The sequence below is a fragment of the Schistocerca piceifrons genome, chromosome 11, assembly GCF_021461385.2.
Source record: "Schistocerca piceifrons isolate TAMUIC-IGC-003096 chromosome 11, iqSchPice1.1, whole genome shotgun sequence".
Classification (NCBI taxonomy): Eukaryota; Metazoa; Arthropoda; class Insecta; order Orthoptera; family Acrididae; genus Schistocerca; species Schistocerca piceifrons.
The window spans coordinates 990,035-1,009,833 of NC_060148.1; positions in this window are offsets into that span (position 1 = coordinate 990,035).

Here is a 19,799-nt window from a genome sequence, read left to right on the forward strand (position 1 = left end):
GTTTGGTCATAGTAATAAAAGCATTTCATTTTGTTAGTTCATATGTCCCATACGGATTTGAAATTATCAAGTTATGATGACAAAGGAAGGAAGTAACATTAATGAATCTTACGTCACAGAAATTGTGTAACAATGGTTACACTTTTTGCTAGCTAACTTTCACATAAACCATTTAGTTTTCCATTAAGAGTGAAAGCAGTTGCACGAGTCATGTAAAGAACAAAGTTTCCCATAGGGAACTAAAGTATTTTATGTTTGAGTTATTGCAGACCCAAAGTATTGTGATCTTCATATTTCTATTTAAAGAAGTTTGTAACTCAAATTCACAGACATTTTGGAATCTGTACATACATGTGTGTAGCAAGGTACTTTTCATGTGCCATGTGGAACCTTTAATTTTCTGGTTTAAATATAATTTATTTCATGAATTACCTTTAATACCAACGCTGTCTGAATGCATTATTTACCATTTAGAAGAAGAAATATTAGTGTACAGAATAACAAACCTCATGAAAAATGCGAGAGATTGTTCTGTACAGAACTTGGAATGGCTCTTTATCAATAGCAGGTATAAAGAAGGCTTCTATTAAATGTTCAAAGAAACCAGTCAGTACCTCTTAATTCACCATAGAGGTGATACAGTAATAAAACAAATTACTTTTTTCAGAATTTCTGCTAAGTATTAAAAGTGTGAAGACCTATTCAATTAGTATTTGCTTTACCAATAACCTGTAGTACAAGCACACATATAAGCAGGTAATTATGGGAGTCAAGAGTTATGTTAAAATTAAAGATACTGACTGTTATTACTTGCTCACAAAGCACTGTAGTTGCTGTACAGTTTATGCTGTATGTGGTGTGCCCAATGTGATTCCTGGAGGACATAATATTCTGTTATCCTGTGGGAGTGCACTGCTACCACACCTATGGAAAGTACGTTTTGCTGTGGAATAGTTGTATAAGATGTCTGTACCAGAAAACAAATCTCATGTTCTTGGTATGCTATTATTACAGGAATATTCTTCACATGGAGGAGGAAGCATAGTGAGATTTTCTTTTTCATCATTTCCAAAATTGTACACAACTTTCTTGTACTTTTATGTTATCACATTTTTCCCTTGATAATGGAGAAGAGGGGGGGGGGGGGGGGGAGGAATTTAAGCGAGCTTTCATAAAAACTGAAAACTCTACTTGTGTCATTTGTTATTTTCAAAATGTTACTCTCTTTCCAAATACTGTTCTATTTCTTCAAACCAATTTTGAATTTCTCAGGTTATTACATATTATTTACTGTACATTGTCCACCAATACTTCTGTTGTTACCGGATAGTTTGTAATGTGGCACTAACCTTTGTGCCACTGGTATTGGCTAGTGTACTTTTGCAGATAAGACAATCAACTGGACTAGAATGTCCTGTCAGTATAGGACAAATTCAGACAATATGGAACTTTTTACACTAAATTTGCATATAATGTCACCCTTGTCTCACACAGATTGTAGCAGCCATTGGGGTGCCTGTCTGGTCAGCTTCTGCAGCTTTCGCTTTCAGGTTTGTTTTTTGCTCGGGCCGTATACTGACAACCAGTCATTCCAGTGATTGACACCGTGTCAAAGACTGCAAGATTCACATGCCGCACAAACCGAGCCACCCACACACCGTCTTCAGGAACGACAGAGACAACATTCGTCAAGTAAGTGAAGTGACTTGAAGCTGCTGAAAAGACAAGACCGTACCGATCTTCAGGCCTCTGACAAAAATCCGTCAAATCAGAGACCAGTTAAAGATGCAGCAGGTCTCAGAGCATCTGGGGTTCACAGGGTACATTGCAAGCGTGGTCAGTCTTACATCGGGCAAAGCACAAAGGAGCACGAGAAGTTTTATCGTGTACGCTACCCCGAGAAATCCGTTTCGGCCGAGCTCGCTTTAGGAAACGGTCACTGGGTAAATTCTGACAGAGCTTCTGTCGTAGCTCGCACCGACAGCTTCTGGGACTGTGTAATTAAAGAAGCCACCGAAATAAAATTCACCGTCGACACCCTACGTGGGGACGGTGGCCCGCACTTCAGTCAACGTACGCCCTACACGGCAACACCACAGGCAACGGTGACGTCACAGCCGGCAGCGTAGCAACGGCCCAGTGCCAGTGACCGAGGAGTGACCGTTCGAAAGCTCGTGTAATTTTAATCGTACGGATACCCGAGAACTTTTTATTTTTTTGAAAAGACTGTTTACAGAAACGCATTAGAGTTTACACTGTGGCTCACCGATCACCACGATGGGTGTTCTCGATCCGGGGAGTGGGGTTGCTTGAGCTGGAATATAACACATTTAGACTATCATTCGGTTCTCAAACCATTTTTGTTTAGGGCTTAAAATCTCATGTTAATAACATTATGGCATGAAAAACTTAAATCTGTGAAAGAAAAAGTCCTTCAAAACCAGTTATGAAACTGAAACTATTCACACAATCATTTTTTGTGTTGACAATGGGAGGTTGACGAACCAGTTCTATGTAACCTTCATTAACAACAGTGGTAGCCCCAGTTGAAGACATCTGTGGAAACACAGGCTAACGATCAAATGTAAAAACTTAGAGACACTGGTCTCACTCCTAAATATCACATTAGGATATTTAAGGGTGAGGCCAATGTCAATTTTGATAGCTCCTATACCCAGAAACAAATGGCAACAGTTATCTCTAAGTTTTTACATTTGAGGTTCAGTCCATTTTTCCGCACTTGTCTTTGAATGGGGATGCTTTAAACTAAAGAGAGTGTTATTTGTGTTGCAAAATTAAGTTTCAGTCCTTCCTCTCCTTTATTAATAAATTTTCCAACAAACTGTTTACATAATTTTTCCTTCAAATTTTACCAACAACCAATCACTGCTGCTTGACTTCCAGTCCGCAGCTACACCTACACAGTCTTTAACAAACCACATGGACTTTTTCCCCCATTCTGTTTTTCTTCCACTCCTCCTCCTCCTCCTCCTCCTCCTCCCACCACAAAAAATTTTTTTTCTTTCTGCAAATACTTTCAATAGAATTAAATATTTGTGGTACTGTGTGAAATACAAAAAATCTCAAATATTAACTCAGGGTTTTGGCAACTTAAACTTCATTATCCAATACATTCATTTAGTTAATCAGAAACTGTTACCTAAAAACTTGCTAATTACAAATACTAGTAATTGCAAACTTCGTTATTATTGTTCATACGTAAACATGCATCTCATACTCAGTTTCAGATAAATTAGAACAAAAGTACATATTAATAAATGAATTATCCTTAGAGTTAATTTTGGAAATATGTTAATAAATTTTGCCCTCATTTAGTTTCAGAGTAGTTGGAATTCTTATCTAAAACAGTTTTACTGTAGTAGAATTCCGTATTTTGGCACACTAGACAGCATAATCCAAGAGCAGTTGATGTTTTGTTTAAAAGTCCTCAGTCAAGCAAACCTCACTACATTATTGAGTTATTCAGAAATAAAATCTTTAATTGTAATTTATAAGAGGACAGCAAGCAACAACTGCTGGAGGTATCGCTAATTATTATAATATTATAAGAGAGACGATGCCGCGAGCCATTTCAGCGAGTGTACAGACGGTTGCGATACGAGCAAAATCTGGGCCCAAAATTCTTGCAGACGAGGTAGCACAAACTGCAGCTTGTACAAAGTATCACGTTTTACCACAATTTTGCATCCGAGAAATCATTTGGTAATTCAGTAACTGTTTTTAACGAGTTACTGTGATCTTGCAATTGATCTCAAAGGAACTGTGTCAAACTCTGGTAATGGATTCTGCAGGCTGCAGCAAGAGAACTGTACTGTGAACTGTGTTAGTCCTAAATTAGACTTACTCAGCCGTCATTTATGTCTTGGTACGACTATTTATTTCGAAGGACATTGTAATTAGTAACTGTGTTAACGATTTACTTGCGACACACAAAACTGCACTCTGACAACCATTATCATTATGGCACTTCAGTCGAGTGTAGTATTCTGTATCACTGAGCAACGTTACATTCAGATACTTAAGTGACGACTGTCGTGCAGCACAACAGCACACTACTAACGCCGTACGTGAACATTAGGGGCTCGCTTTTCCTACTCGTCCACGTTAACTTAGGTTTTCCTGCCCAAGTCGCCTCGTATCCTCCTGCAGTCCCTGTCCTGTACATCACAGCACTGTCGACAAACAGCCACAAACAGCTGCTCACTCTGCCCGTCAGATCATTTACGCATACAGAGAGTAAGAGCGGTGCTGTCACACTTCCCTGGGCAACTCCCAACGATACCCTCGTCTCTGACAAACATTCGCTAGATTGCAGGTTCGAGTCCTGTCACGCTCGCCTGTTGTAGTGGTTATTAAAAAAGAAAAAGAGAAGAAAAGAAAAGGTTGTAAATGTGGGAAGAAATGGCGAATAAAAAGGGGGTTTCAAAATCGTTAATGACCGTGAAAAAGGGAAAGAATGAAATGCAAATCGAACTTCGTATTACAGAAAAGTTATCGCACTTCGAGATTCGGAAAAGCTATTGTTGGGGGTTGTCCTTGTGGCGTTTCTGAGAAAAAGTCAAAGCAATTTCCACTACAATAATTATTTGACAGAGAACAGAGAATAACAAAATGTTATTAACAGGGGGAAATGGCGTAGATAAGAGTTCATCCTTTACCATGTTAACACGTCTTCTCTCGCACAGCGTCCAGGTCTTCAAAAATCTCCTGCTTCATTTCTGGATGAAAAGTCGTATCTGCTCGGAAATCTTGCAATTAATTTTCGTTGTCCAGGAATTACTAATGTATAGAAACTAAAACCATCTTGGTGTTGAATGCAATATATTTTACGTTGCTGCTTTCAACCTCCAAATTTCATACAAACTTTCACAACACGTCTGCACATCAATGAGTCTTTTCGTCTTAATCCGACCAAGAATAGCTAATAAGTTTTAACGTCTGAATTAAGCTCCGGCTCTCAAGAGACAAAAAAAAACGGATAGAAAACAAAAAAAGAGTTACAATTTTAGTATTTCCTCTGCCGTCGAGCTCTCATACAGCTGCGACGGTATAATTTATATCTGAGGGAACGAGTGTAGCGCGGCGAAATTCAAAGTCCCGCTACACTCGTCTCTGACAAACATTCGCTGTCAATAATGACGTACTGTGTTCTAGCGCTTCAGTCTTCGAGCCACTCGCATAACGGAACCTGATCTGCACGCTCGGACCACAGCAGTGGGGAACCGTGCCAGACGCCCTCCGGACATCTAGCGACGTGGAACCTGCCTGTTGCCCTCCAGCCACGGTTTGGAGGACACCGTGTGAGAAAAGGGGCAAGCTGAGCTTCACACCAGCAATGGTTTCTAAATCTGCGTCGATTTGTTGCCAGGAGCTTTACGGTATATGAACTGAGAATATGTTCAAGAATTCTGCAGCAAATCAATGTTAGACATAGTGGTCTCTAATTATGCAGGTCCGTTCTCTTGCCCTTCTTGTACACAGCAGTCATCCGCACATTTTTGAGTCTCTCGGGACTTGACGACGCATTGGAGATTTGCGATAAATGAGAGCCAAATGAGCCGGTGCAGTAGAGTGCTCTCTGTAAAAGCAAATCGGCATTCCATCCGGACTCGGTGACTTACTTGTTTTCAACTCCTGCTTCTCTACGCAAAAGTGAAGGAAGCAACAGAAATGCAGCTGTCGTGGTGATCGAAAAGTGTTATAACATTACAGATTGGGATTGATCTATGAAGTCTTGAATATCTTATATGCATCTGTCAGTTGGTATGGAGAAATTGAGATTTCAGGTATTTCTTTATATAGTTTTGCGCGATTAAGGCCCGATGTTATACAAAACTGTCATTTAGTTACGTGCAATTTGTGATCTTTTACGTTTTCTTTTCCAATAATAAATGTTATTTTTCTGATTACCGTTAAAATGTAATTAGGATAAATCTTTGAGGTCATTTGGAATAATATTTTAATAACTATGTAGATGACGTGACGTCATTCTTTTACTCTTAGGGGGAAAAAAGGAAAGGAAAAAAGTGTGTTAATTGTATGTTTATGAACGGTCAGTGCCGGGATCAGAGATTACGATTCGAGAAATAATTGATTTGGCAAAGTTCACTTGCACACTATCGCGTGGGGCGAATTAGGACCTCAGAATGGATTGTAGATGTGTGCAGGTCAATTTCATGACGGGCTAGTAAGCGTCACGAGTGAGTCGCGGTATGAAGACTGGCTTTTGCACCGCCGGCGGTTTGCTTTAAACCCACAAAAATACAATTTACACGAATTCTTAAGTATCGCGAAAGGGTAGAATATTTGATGATTATCCTATTGATGGGCCATTGTGGAGGACGTAAGGTTGGACAGAAAGATCGATTTCAAAATCCAATATACATCCTGTTGATCGAAGTAGCCTAGCAACCCAAAAGCTCATACGTGGTTATCAGCAGGAACAGTGTACTATTTTTCGTGCACACGTTTACACTCTACATCGCTGTGTGAATAATTTGTGGATACGAAAGCACTTGATTGAATAAAAGGAAAGATATAAAGACGTTTATTAGTATATTTTGTTGTTTCATGAACAGTGATTTTTCTTACAGTGGTGTAGAGCCTTAAATATTATTAATATTGTGCCAGACTGATCGTAACAGCTCTCGTTACAAGTCGAGTTTTGGGCCTGATTAAGAGTAGCTGGTTCTTAGAGTCTCAATGATTAAGTGAAGTATAAAATCACACTTAAACAGCGCTTCATCAAAACCCACTATCTTTATACTATATTAAGGTGGCTATTCAGGAATCAGGTGGTACCGTGGTCGTGTAGGTGTGTGTTGTTAATAAAAAATAGGTGAACACTAACATAAACATTTCTCATGCTCTGATATCGACGAGGGAAAGACGAGACAACAACAACAACATATACAAACGGTATTCGTGCCGCCTTCCAGTACAACAACACAACAGACGTCACGGTATAGCGTCAGTACCGTACTCCCCATCGCCACCGGACTGTCCTCGGAACATCTGACGTACTGAGGAAAATTCTTCAGAAGAGTTCAAAGTTTGCTGCTGTCATCCAACTGGAAGAATGTGCAGGTCCTGCAGAAGCCAATGGACCACCTGTATAAAAAGTACTTGCATACTGACCTCGGAGAAATGATGAAAGGTGGAGTGGAATTGGCTGTTGCACTGCATAACGTGATTAAAACTCTCTCTCGTTTTCCCCCTTCTGTGCCACAATCATCCCTGGCTTTTGCACAGCAGTGACGCCACTCTCACAAATGTTCCAAATGGACTCTGGTCTCAGGTTACTCTTATTTTCACACACACACACACACACACTAACAGGCTTGTCGCTCTGGGCACGCTCATTACCCGACACGTGAGGCTGGCTGGGCGTGTTTCCACGAAACCGATCGACACGGGCCTGGCAGCCTATGTTCCGTCCGTGGAGTAGCAAAACCCCTAGGCTAATTTACACATACATTTCCTAGAGAGGCCACAGTGTAATGTGGGTGATTTTATAATTCTTCAACATCTTCGATAAAATATTTGTCTACCTTTGAAGTTAGGCTGTAGACTACATACATCATTTGGAATCAGTTTATATTTAGCAACATATCTTCTCAATGTCATTTTGAGTATGTCAAGCTTCTTAGCTGAAGCTCTAACTGCAGAAAGTCCCTCAGGGTCACTGCACGTCAAATCAATACAGAAAAATACAATTATTAACCCAGCCGAATCAAATTTTTATTAAATTTGGTGTGTTCGTTGCATATGTCGAGAGAATGAGAAATGTCAAATTTCGGACTTGCAGCACAAGTATGACAAACGTAACGACCACCCAAAGTTTTAAAAATGTGCTGAAAATTCGACAAACACATTTGACAGAAATAGCCGTAACTTCTATTCTAATAGAGATGGAGCGTGAATCAGGTAATTTTGGAAATAGCAGAGAAAAAGCTCTCAAATGATATCCATCATGGCCACATTCAAACAACGTACATAATAAAGGTCAGTGACCTTGACCTGTAATACGTCAAAATATGTCATTTCAAAATACTACAAACACTACACAACATAGTACTAAAAATCTAGTTGGGACGACACCTCAGTTACGAGATATAAATTAATGACTACAGCTATGTGATGCAATAGAGGTATACAAATTGAATGAAAACTGCAACAAAATGACAGAGTACTCGAAAACGCGTTACCTTTTAAAAAGATGGTGCGATAGCGATGCAGAGTAAGGTAGCAATACGATCAGACCATGCAAAAGTGCATATGTGTTTGGTAGACAGGATCAGTGGTGTAATGGTAAGACGACAAAATATGTAGCAGATCCGGGCAAATATTGACACAAAAACAAGGGTCTGTATCTGAATCAAACTGCAAACTGTGACTACAATATCGAATTAGCCGCACTAAATGACGGTCTGGAATCTCTCGTTTGAGAAAGTATCTGAAGTATTCCTAACTAAATACGAGAAAATGCAGACTGCAAAACAAATGTGTACTCTGAATTTATAATTCGATTACAAGAGAAATTCAGTACCAGCACTACAAACAGTGACAGAATCTGAATATTGTCACTTCTTCTGAAAAGTTGGAGCATTCAAACAACTGACAACGAATTTTGAGCCTCGAACTATTCAGTGAGAAGAGCAAAACAAAATACAAAAAAACGTGGTCTCCTAGTAACTCCTAATGTGAGACCTACACTTGTCTAAGTGAATGCATTGTGAACTGTGTCATAGAATTCGACAACAGAGAAGATACAAGCCACTTCATACAAGTGCGCAGTACCGTGGCAATATACAGAGTGATCCATTGGTCGTGACTGGACCAAATATCTCACGAAATAAGCATCAAACAAAAAAACTACAAAGAGCGAAACTAGTCTAGCTTGAAGAGGGAAACCAGATGGCTCTATGGTTGGCCTGCTAGATGGCGCTGCCAAAGTCAAACGGATATGAACTGCGTTTTTTTTTTTTTAAATAGGAACCCTCAGTTTTTATTACATATTCTTGTAGTTCGTAAAGAAATATGAATGTTTTAGTTGGACCACTTTTTTCCCTTTGTGATAGATGGTGCTGTAATAGTCTCAAACATATGGCTCACAATTTTAGACGAACAGTTGGTAACAGGCACGTTTTTTAACTTAAAATACAGAACGTAGGTACGTTTGAACATTTTATTTCAGTTGTTCCAAAGTGATACATTTACCTTTGTGAACTAACCATTTCTGAGAACGCATGCTGTTACAGCGTGATTACCTGTAAATACGACATTAATGCAATAAATGCTCAAAATGATGCCCGTCAACCTCAGAGCATTTGGCAATACGTGTAACGGCATTCCTGTCAACAGCGAGTAGTTCGCCTTCCGTAATGTTCGCACATGCATTGACAATGTGCTGACTCATGTTGTCAGGTGTTGTCGGTGGATCACGATAGCAAATATCCTTCAAGTTTCCCCACAGAAAGAAATCCGGGGACGTCAGATCCGGTGAACGTGCGGGTCACGGTATGGTGCTTCGACGACCAATCCACCAGTCACGAAATGTGCTATTCCAACCGCACGCGAGCTATATGCCAGACATCCATCATGTTGGAAGTACATCGCCATTCTGTCTTGCAGTGAAACATCTTGTAGTAACATCGGTAGAACATTACGTAGGAAATCAGCATACATTGCACCATTTACATTGCTATTGATAAAAGGGGGCCAATTATCCTTCCTCCCATAATGCCGCACCATACATTAACCCGCCAAGGTCGCTGATGTTCCACTTGTCGCAGCCATCGTGGATTTTCCGTTGCCCAGTAGTGCATATTACGCCGGTTTACGTTACTGCTGTTGGTGAATGACGCTTCGTCGCTAAATAGAACACGTGAAAAAAATCTGTCATCGTCCCATAATTTCTCTTCTGCCCAGTGGCAGAAAATTTATACAACGTTCAAAATTGTCGCCATGCAATTCCTGGTACATAGTAATATGGTACGGGTGCAATCGATCTTGATTTAGCATTCTTAACACCGACGGTTTTGAGATTCCCGATTCTCGCTCAATTTCTCTGCTACTGATGTGCGGATTAGCCGCAACAGCAGCTAAAACACCTGCTTGGCCATCATTTGTTGCAGGTCGTGGTTGACATTTCAGATATGGCTGAACACTCCCTGTTTCCTTAAATAACTTAACTATCCGCCGAACAGTCCGGACGCTTGGATGATGTCGTCCAGGATACCGAGCAGCATACACAGCACACGCCCGTTGGGCATTTTGATCACAACAGCTATACATCAACACAATATCCGCCTTTCCCGCAATTGGTAAACGGTCCATTTTAACACGGGTAATGTATCACGAAGCAAATACCGTCCACACTGGCGGAATGTTACGTGATACCACGTACTTATACGTTTGTGAGTATTACAGCGCCATCTATCAGAAATCGAAAAAATTTGTCCAGCTAAAACATTCATATTTCTTTAAGTATTACACGAATATGTAATAAAATGGGGGTTTCTATTAAAGAAAAACGCAGTTGATATCCGTTTGACCTACAGCAGCACCATCTAGCGGACCAACCATAGCGCCATGTGGTTTCCCCCCTTCAAGCTAGACGTGTTTCGTTCTTTGTAGTTTTTCGTTTGATGCTTATTTCGTGAGATATTTGGCCCGGTCACTATCAATGGACCACCCTGTATACCGATAAAATTCCCTCGGGCTTCCAGCCACGTCAAGGGATTTAAAACCTGCGAGCTTTCGAGCGAGGCCTCCTCGGCCACCGTCGAGTGGTCGCCGCTGCCAGCCTTCACTCACGTCACCGGCGCTCGCTACAGTGCCACATTTATACGAGTTTCTGGGGTAGCGTCACACAGAGATGCGACTGAGAGAAACGAAGACAGCCTGCAGCCGAGCACAGGTCGGAACCCGGCCGTCGAGAGGTCGAAGCGAGCGCGCGACTGACACGTTACCGTACGCGGCGCCAGAGCGACCGCCAGTGACGTCACCGGAGCAAGTCCGGCACACGGTGACTGCGGCAGCAATCACCCGACAGTCGCCACTCGAACGGACTAGGAGTACGTAGCCGAAATCTCGCGGATTGCGACCCGCCGACACAGCCGGGAGCCCGAGAAAATGTAATCGGTACAAGTCACGGTTTCCCTGGGAAAAAGCTTTCTGTCGAGGAAAACGGTTCTGGGGTCGGTAAACGAGAATGACTGGTGTCGGGGAAACTGGAATGGGGCGTACCGAAGAATTAAAGGTAACCGCCCGGGACTGAAAGTAGCATTATCCAAATTTTGCCAGTTATGCAAGAAATGTGTTCTGCCCAGTACAGTCGGCACTTGCAGTACGTGCATTTGCAGTGTTTGCGAAAATGTGAACCTCGTCTCCAAAGGTTTCCGTCAGGGATACACAAACGACGTATTTTTTAGACGCACACGTTTGCAGCAATGTGTGCTCCGCGGAGTGCAGCAGACCTGCAATGCGCCGTTCTGCGTAATTATCAAAGTAAAAATATAATTCACATTATTCCTGCATTTTCGTATTGAGAATTACTTATTTTGCTGTGCAGTTCCGACATTTCCAGATCGAAAGAGTCGGCACGTGACGCAACAGTCAACTCGACGAACACAGGCACCGCCTCACTCGTAAGGTTTATAATCTCGCACGGCCAAAATGTCGACGCGTGACAACTGCCCGGGCTCGTATTCTTTCGTGTCGTACCTAGGAGTGTCGCTCGACGAAAACGGAGTTGACGACTTAACTTCCGAACCGTGGACAACTCTCCAGACACGTCTATCTCCTGTGGGAGGCTTCTCGAAAAACATCGACAAGGAACGTAAAGAAGTTCCTGCCGCGCTCCTCCGTAGCCACCCGACAGTCCGAATTTCTGCGACATCTGGAAGAGACACTCGGTGACGGTGAATCCGTCGTTATGTGTGATTCTCCGGAGAATTGTCCATTTGTCCTGCAGGGTGAGGTCCAGGGGTTTCAATGGAATGATACGTGGGCTACAATTCTTCCATTTGTTGTTGGCTTCAGCTATCCAGAAACCCACACAATCGGTCACATTTCATTTGTAATCGTATCCAAATGACAAACACGACAGTGTGAGGGTTTGTCTTTTCGGACATCGTTTGGTCGACTTCGCGATATCCCATTTCCGTACGACGACAGAGTGCACGTATCGGTTATCTGACGGGGCAGTTGCTCAGTAGAATTTTGCAAATGTGTCTTTTCGTCAGAGTGATTTTGGTCTCTGTGCAACGGGGCGTTTCTCCGATACGAACGGAGCCACGCGAGACTCGCTTCTCGTGCCAGGCTGCTGTGTGTCTACGACTCCCAGGTGATGACAGACACCCTGTCGCTTGAATGGTGTTCTGAGAATGTCTCAGTGTAAAAGTAAGAGTCAGTACGGTGACGAAGCAGGGAGTGGTTAGCGCAGATCTGCACAATTGTCGGCACCCGCAACCTGCACTGTGTTATTCCCATCATCCCTAACAGAATTCAAATGGAGTTTTTCTCCGGTGCACCATTCGTCAGAAATGGGTATTCGACACGGAGACGACAAGCCTTTTGCCTCGGTGATGTCGGTGCCCCCACAAGAGACTTTCCAGTATCTCAGACAGACACCTCCGGCCTGTTACCCGTAGTCTGCTCTCCTGCTTAAAGTCCACAGCTCGTGGTCTAGTCGCTAGGTGTCGCTGCCTCTGGATTGCAGGGCCCCAGGTTCGATTCCCGTCCGGGCCGGGGATTTTCTCCGCCTCCGGACTGGGTGTTTGTGTTGTCCTCATCATTTCGTCATCATTCGGGTAGTGGCGAGACTGGAAATGGAAAGGTTGCAACTTGTACTGGTACTGATGACCACAATGTTGAGCACCCCACAAACCACCACCACCACCACCACCACCACCACCACCACCACCACCACCACCGACTCTCCACAGTTCCTGTTCCTTTGCCACACAGTGCTCTGCTCATCAGTACCGGTGCCACCTCCCTTTACACCAACATTCCTAATGCCCGCAGCCTCGCACTATCGAGCACTACCTTTCCCGACTCCCGACAGACTGAGGACCTGCGACCTCTTTCCCGATCACCGTGACCGACTAATCCTCACCCACAATTACCTACCCTTCGAAGGCGTCACCTAGAAACAAATCCCCGGAGCAGCTACGGGCACCCGCACAGCACCGTTCTACTCCTCCAGAAGCTTAACATCTTCTCCTCCGCTCACTTCACCTGGTCCTCCTCGACCCTATGAGCCACATTCCTAGATGTCAACCTGCACCTCAAAGATGGCTACGTCAGTACCTCTGTCCGTATTAAATCTAGCAACCACCTCCATTTTGACAGGTGCCACGCATTCCGTAGTGAGGAGTCCCTCTCGTACAACCTAGCCACTTGTGGCCAAAACACCTGTAGTGACGAGCGGGCGGTCTGTCGATATACTGAGGCCCTTGCAGACTGCAATTACCCTCCCGACATTGTACGGCGACAGATCTTCTGTGCCGTATCTCTCCAGTCACGCACCACCTCCAAAAGACCCGACGTCTGGCCGCAGAGGACCATTCCCCTCGTGACGCGGTACCACACGGTACTGGAGCAACTGAATTACACTCCGTGCCTGGGTTTCAAATACCTCTCATCGTGACTCAAATGAGAAATACGCTACCCACTATCCTTCCCGCCACTCCCACAGTGGTATTCCACCACCTAGCGAACGTACAGAATAGCCTCTTTCGTCGCTACACAAACCCCGTTCCCGACACCTCGCCTCTTGGCTCGCGTCCCTGTAATAGACCTTAATGCAAAACCTGTCCCGTACATCCTCCTGCCACCGACTACTCCAGTCTGGTCACAAACATCTATCTCTCTGCGAAACCGGCCACGTTATCTACGAGCTAAGCTGCCACCACTTCGCTTCTACGTGGGCCCAACAACCGACAAGCTGCCGTCTGCACAAATGGCCGCAGACAAACTGTGGCCCAGAAACACTGCACACTGTTCTTCATTTTAATAACTTCTGCAAAGCCTGTGCAATACGAACCCTTCTTACTGACACCAGCTCTTCTGCACTGTGCAGGTGGGAACTCTCCCTGCAACACGTCATACATTCCCGTAACCCCCCTGGCTCTGACCTTCGTTATCCACTCTCCTTTTACCCACCTGTCCGCATCCCTGCTCCCCCTCCGGCACTCCACAGTCCTCTATTCCACCAATGCACCCACCATGTTTCAACTTCTCTCCTTTTCCGCCCCCCTGCACTCCACCTAATCTCCCGATTGCTCTCAGCTGCCCTACCTTCTCCCAACCTTGTCCCTGTTTGCTCCCACTAGCACCACTTTACCATCCCCTTCCCTACCCTACTATCTTTTCCCATCCCCACACTAGCCCCCACCGTACCCACACCAACCAGATAGCTTCTCCCATCGTGTGCAGTTGCATCCAGGCTGGCCTCGACATCCGGAGACGGTGTTTTTGTGTGTGTGTGTGTGTGTGTGTGTGTGTGTGTGTGTGTGTGTGTGCGTGTGTGTGTGTGTGTGCGTGTGTGTGTGTGTGTGTGTGTGTGCGTGTGTGTGTGTGTGTGTGTGCGTGTGTGTGTGTGTGTGTGTGCGCGCGCGTGCGCGGTCTAACTCAGAAGAAGGCCTTTTGGCCAGAAGCTTACTCTTTGACATGCCTGTCTGCGACTCAACATCTCCACTTTATGACGGTTAGCAACCTATTCTTTTCATAACATTACTACGAGAAGCCAAGTTGCCACTCACCATATAGTGGACATGCCGAGTCACAGATAGGCATGAGAAAAAGACTCTCACAATTGACAAGAGAAGCACAGGAAAGAAGAGAAGAAGAACTGACGTAGGGTATAGTGATGCAAAAGAAAAAATTACATTCCATTCTGGATTTTCCATTGTTGGATTTATCCTTTTCATAAGATTGTAATGCAAATTATTTAGCAAAGATACTGTTAAAATACACCATTTTACTCAGAAAAAAAAGGCTCCTTGTTCGTTGAAAACTGTTACGTTTTCACCGAGAATGCACATAACTCTTTAGTTTAGTTACTTGTCGTTCCAGTTGTTGACGCAAAGTCTTAATGCCGTCGTGTATTCCGACATTCGACACCTCTTGTGCCACATTTGGTGGTTTTCAAATCATAATCTACATACTAATATAATGAAATTCTTACGTACTCTAACATAATTAAGGTCGACTGAAAGTGTCTCATTTTATCACAGTTTGAATAAAATGTTGACAAATGTGACATAAGTGTATAACTGTGTTAACTCCAGTTTTTCCCTTTTAACAGTTCCACGTGTAGTTTCTTTTAATGTGAACAGTACGATGCCTCGGTACCCTACATAAAGCTACTGGAACAAGAACACAGATTAAGGAGGCCAAAAACACATGTGCTCTTTCATTCAAATTTGTCTTTTCATTTCCTGAATAGTCTTCCCAAAATATCTGTGTATCCTCAGGTACAGACTACGTATATTGTGATATGGAAGGTATCGACACCAAATAAATAACATTATTGAGACATTTATATATTTAATCACACAGGTCTTGCATTGTCGGTTGTCTATTTTATTCCTGCATTGGGTGATGACATGATTATTTGAAGCTGCAAGAAAATGCTTCACGCAATCATCAGGCAAAAAGGTTTCTAGATGATCACTGAACAAGGAAGGGACAGTGTGTTTTATTTGGCAAATAGTATACGTGGATGAGGCAGGTGACTTATGTAGTATGAGTAGTACGAATCTGCACTCTGACATGGGCAGAGCAACAATTCACTTTATCAATTCTGAAAAGCAACAGAATAGGATTGATGGTTAATACCAAGAGTGAATTTAGGATCAACAATGCCATTCACAATCACAATGCTGAAAGTGATAAAACACACAAACAAAGCTAAAACAAAACTCTACAAATGATCTCTGTTGTACAGTCCATGCTACAGTAGCGGCCAAAGGTGTATACGGTGCAACCTCACTTAACGAGAACCTCCCACAATGCGCAATTCGCTTAATGAGTGAAACAAATTGTAAAAAAATGACTCACTTAATGAGCGATGTTATGCTTAACGAGTGGCAACAATTTAGTGTGACGTCACCAGCCATTTGTACACAGTAGTGGAAACGTTCAGTAATACAAACCCCTTTCACTGTCGATAGCATCTAAGAACAATGCCTTTGGTACGTATTGCTGCCTGGGTTTAGTGCTCTTTCTGTTACGATCGTAGTGCGGCTTGCCATCACACATTTTTCAAAACTTGTGTTTACACAGTGTTCTTTTGTGTGCAAATTCGAATAAACTTCACAGAAATGTCCCAAAAATAAAGCCACAAGTTGACGACAATAAGGGAGAGAAAATGACCTCGAAAAATGAAAATGTGGTGTGAGCATTGCCGATTCAGTACACACATACAGTCGGTTTACAAAACTATTTGCACTAACCTCAAGAACGAGGACAAGATTAAAGGATATAGATGCTTCAAAATGAGTAGGAAGAGTATCTGAACAACAGCTTTGTATTCTGAATGATGTATAAAGTTTGCCCCATATACGTTTAGATGAAAAGCAATTGTGCAATGCGACACTATTAACGAGAAGAACATTTCTGAGAAGGCGAGAATGATTTTCACCGACTTTGTCGAGAAGATACCAGGATCACCACCGGCGGAAGAAGCATTTGAGGGATGGCGTGGACGGTTCGAGAAGTCTAAGAGAAGAACCGGTACCGACAGCTCTGTGAGGCACGGTGCAGCAGCCAGCTCCGACACACAGGCAGCAGAGAACCTCGCCGGCAACTTCGAGACACTCTTAGATTCCGAGGGTTATCTGCCAAAACAGGTTTTTAATTGTGACGGGACGGATCTATTCTGGATAAAGATACCGCCCAGTCACGAACCGATGAAAGACCGTCTCACACAGCTGTTCTGTGCCACTGCAAGTGGTGATTTGAAAATGAAACCACTGCTCGTTTACCATTCAGAAACTCCCTGAGCCTTCGAGAATTGTAAAGTCCAGAAGTGCAGGTTAAACGTGATGTGGAGGTCTAACAACAAGACTCGGGTGACACGTGATTTTTGTGACCGAATCAATGAAGAGTTTGGTTCTTCGGTGAAAAAATATTTGCTCGGGATTAACCTGCCACTCCACGTCTTGCTTGTTAAGAACAATGTTCCTGCCTATTCTAAAGGCCCACAAGACCGCCACCTCAAAGAATTTCAGTTTGTCAAGATTCACAACACCATTTCGTTACTGCAGTCTACGGACCATCAGATTATTTCTAACTTTAAGAAACTCTACACTAAAGCCCCCTTCGAGCACTGCTCGGAGTCGACTGAAGCTACCGATCTCACTCTAGGAGAGTTGCGGACTTATCACTTTGACACTGTCGCCCTCATCGAGACGATCGAAAAGGTGCGGGAAGGGGTTACCGACACAACTCTCGCTTCTGCTCGGAAGCTTTGCCCAGAGTGCGTTATCGAATGTGACTCTGAGCCATTTGGGGCAGTACCTGTGGAGTTTGTGTCTTTGTGCAAGTGCATGGGACTAGAAGTGAACAAAGACATTGATGAGCTAGTGGCAGATAACAGACAAGAAATGACCACTGAACAGCTTAAGAGTTGTTGTGTGTTTCACAGCAGGAAGTTGTGGAGAGGAATTCTTCAGAGGAGGAGGAGGAGGTAACAGCAAAGCAGCAATCTTCTGGCGCAATAAGAGAAATTCTGAAAGCACGGGGATCGGCTGCATCACACGTTGAAAATCATCACCCCAATAAAGCTGTTGCTAAGCGTGCTACAAATTTACTTGACGATAATGCTGTGTCACATTTTGCCAAGTGTTGAAGAGTCCTAAAAAAAACAAAATAAGAAAAAACAAAAGAGAGAGAGAGAGAGAGAGAGAGAGAGAGAGAGAGAGAGAGAGAGAGAGAGAGAGAGAGAGAGAGAGAGAGGGGGGGGGGCTATAGATAGCTTCCTAGTAAAAAAGGATTAGTTATGTGATTCTTCAGTTTCTCTCAGCATATTTCTTGTATGTCCAACGGACACTGTCGACCGGCAGTACACCCGTGGGCTGTTCGAGCAAGAATTAGTTATGTATCATGAATAACAAAGTACATAATACTGTATGTACAATTATCTCTGAATAAGTGGCACAAATAAGACCAAACTTTTAGTAATTTTTCTACATGGAACACATTATCGTATTTTACAGCAATTTATATGGGACAAATTGCTTTGCTTAACAAATATTTTGTACTATGAGTAAGATTCTGCAATGAATTATGCTCACTATATGGGGTTTGACTAAGAATATGCAGTGTTACGTGGCTTTATGCTTAATTATAGACTTACTGTTTCATCCGTCGATTTGTTTTCTCCACGTAACGCCCGCGGTTTACGTCCTCCTTCGATGCTGAGCGATGTATCACTTTTCGTTCTGACACTGCAACTCTTCCTTTCCTATATCTTTACTACTTTTTATCCATATAAATGACGAACTATTGGTTTTGCCGTTTAACAACTTCTTAATAACTGTGGAAGTATTACAGGCATCGGGTCCCACCTAATGTGTCACCCGCCTACACGTTTTACACGAACCTTTCGAGACTCGATCGATCTGTTTACAAAGAGAAAGCAGAATACCTCTTCCTCTGACGTCGTCCGACAACCACCTAGGAAGCTCGACGCCCTCGCGGCCCGGGATCTTCCACGGCTCGAGGTAGTTTGCGGCATTCGTTTTATTCCTCGCCCACTTGCCGCTACGTCCTTTTGTGGTGATACTCGAGCAACGTGTTCCACGTTATCTTCAACATAAATAAACTTTCTTCCCACAGTATTTCTGAAAACCCAAAAACAAACTTAAAGAACATAATAATAGTAACTGTTCTTACAATTTTTCGTATAAGTCCTGGTCGCTTTAATGAGGGGTGGGACAGGCCTAAGCCTTGTGACACCACAAATAATAATAATAATAATAATAATAATAATAATAATAATAATAATAATAATAATAATGTTGTTGTTGTTGTCTTCAGTCCAAAGACTGGTCTGATACAGCTCTCCATGCTACTCTGTCCTGTGCAAGCCTCTTCATTTCCAAGTAACTACTACAACCTACATCCTTCCAAATGTGATTACCGTATTCACCTCTTGGTCTCTGTCTACAATTTTTACCCCCCACACTTCCCTCCAATATTAAATTGGTGATCCCCTGAGGTCTCAGAATGTGTCCTAACAACTGATCTCTTCTTTTAATCAAGTTGTGCCACAAATTTCTTCTCTCTCCAATACTATTAACAACAATAACAACAATAATAATAATTGTTGTTGTTGTTGTGGTCTTCAGTCCTGAGACTGGTTTGATGCAGCTCTCCATGCTACTCTATCCTGTGCAAGCTTTTTCATCTCCCAGTACCTACTGCAACCTACATCCTTCTGAATCTGCTTAGTGTATTCATCTCTTGGTCTCCCTCTATGATTTTAACCCTCCACGCTGCCCTCCAATACTAAATTGGTGATCCCTTGATGCCTCAGAACATGTCCTACCAACCGATCCCTTCTTCTGGTCAAGTTGTGCCACAAACTTCTCTTCTCCCCAATCCTATTTAATACTTCCTCATTAGTTATGTGATCTACCCATCTAATCTTCAGCATTCTTCTGTAGCACCACATTTCGAAAGCTTCTATTCTCTTCTTGTCCAAACTATTTATCGTCCATGTTTCACTTCCATACATGGCTACACTCCATACGAATACTTTC